Genomic DNA, 1636 nt, shown 5'->3' on the forward strand with positions numbered 1-1636 from the left:
TCTTGAAAACTTTGTCTTTTCTGTCACACTTCTTTACTATAGCTCAATTATTAGAATCTTGATTTGATTTCTGGTTTTGAGTCTTATTTTCATCATGGTCAGTAGGTTAGTGGGTTTCAAGGTATTATTCCTGATACAGAATACCATCCATCCATTGAAAGAACTTGGGCTCTTGAATCATATGTAGCACTACAGTGTTGTTCCATTGTTCATCGCTTTGCTCAGGAGGGCACTGGTAACATTTCCATTGTGAGACTTGTTACTGTTTTTGGCATATCAAGTATGCCTTGGGTAGCTTGCCAGGTTCTGCCGTGCGGGTGGGATACTTTTGGTAGCTTGCCAGGCTCTTTGAGAGGGACGGAGGAATCTAACCTGGGTCGGCCACGTGCAAAGCAAATGCCCTACTCACTGTGCTATTGCTCCAGTCTAAAAATGTATCAGTTCCACCATCATCTTATTGTATGGTAATGCAAAATTCATTCTAAGTCCTAATCTTTCATTTCTTATATGGAGATGTTACTTGTACTATTGGAAAGCTATTAAATGATAGTTACGAGGGTGCTCTTGGGAAGGTGGGAGGCACCGGCCCCTCCCACCGCCGAGATGTGATCCCGGGGGCAGCACACATGTGCGGCCTCTCCGCAGCTGTACAAGCATGAATCCAGACCCAGCAAAACCTCTTTCGGTGTGAGCAACTCCTCGCAGAATGTCTCCAGCCTGAGAACTAAGCCTCGGCCCTGTGCCCGCCCGGGAGGGGAAAGGTATTTCTCTCTCTCTCGCCTCTTTCTCTCCGGGGATGAAGGGCGCGGTGGCCGCCATATTAAGACGACCACAGATTGGGTTTTCAAGCCTGCAATTATCTAATATCTGGAAGAAATCTCCCTGGACTTCTTGTTAAAGTACAGAAATTCAAAACTGCGCGGCCGCTACTGTGGCCGCGCGAACTTATTTGTCTTCACAGTAGGTCTGAATCTAGTGGGGTACTCCTAACAACAATGGTGAGGTTTGTGTTGAAATATTGAATGTAACCAAAGTAAACAGAATGTAAAATGAAACTTATCAGTTACAAGGTAGGGGGTGGGGGGGCGGGATGGGAGGTGTACTGTGTGGGTTTTTTTTTTTTTTGGTGGTGGTATATGGGCACTGGTGAAGGGATGGTTGTTTCAGCATTGTATAACTGAGATCTAAGCCCGAAAGCATTGTAATCTTCCACACGGTGATTTAATAAAATAAAATAAAATTAAAAAAATAAATGATAGTTAAGTATGTGATATATTTATCAATACTATAGTATTTCTTCCCTTTCTATACTCTCTTATTTAAAATCCATCTGCTATAAGCTAGATAAAGCTTCTTTGTCTGATATCTACCTGACTTATTCGTTATTTCATTTGAATTCTCTCCACCTCCCATTTATCTTTGCTCTTGTTGTCATCTCCATTTGTTATCATTTGAGACCTCCTATTTGCCAAGAATGACTGTCATCATTTTCCATTATATTGATTGAAAATGAAATTGCTAAAAATAATTTTTTATGACCTAATCCATGAATTTGCAGAAAAGCAAGCCAGAAAGAATCTGTTGAGTAATCAAGAAACCAACTAAAACCATATAATTTATTGTATTACACAAAATT

The sequence above is a fragment of the Sorex araneus genome, chromosome 3 (assembly GCF_027595985.1).
Source record: "Sorex araneus isolate mSorAra2 chromosome 3, mSorAra2.pri, whole genome shotgun sequence".
NCBI classification, from domain to species: Eukaryota; Metazoa; Chordata; class Mammalia; order Eulipotyphla; family Soricidae; genus Sorex; species Sorex araneus.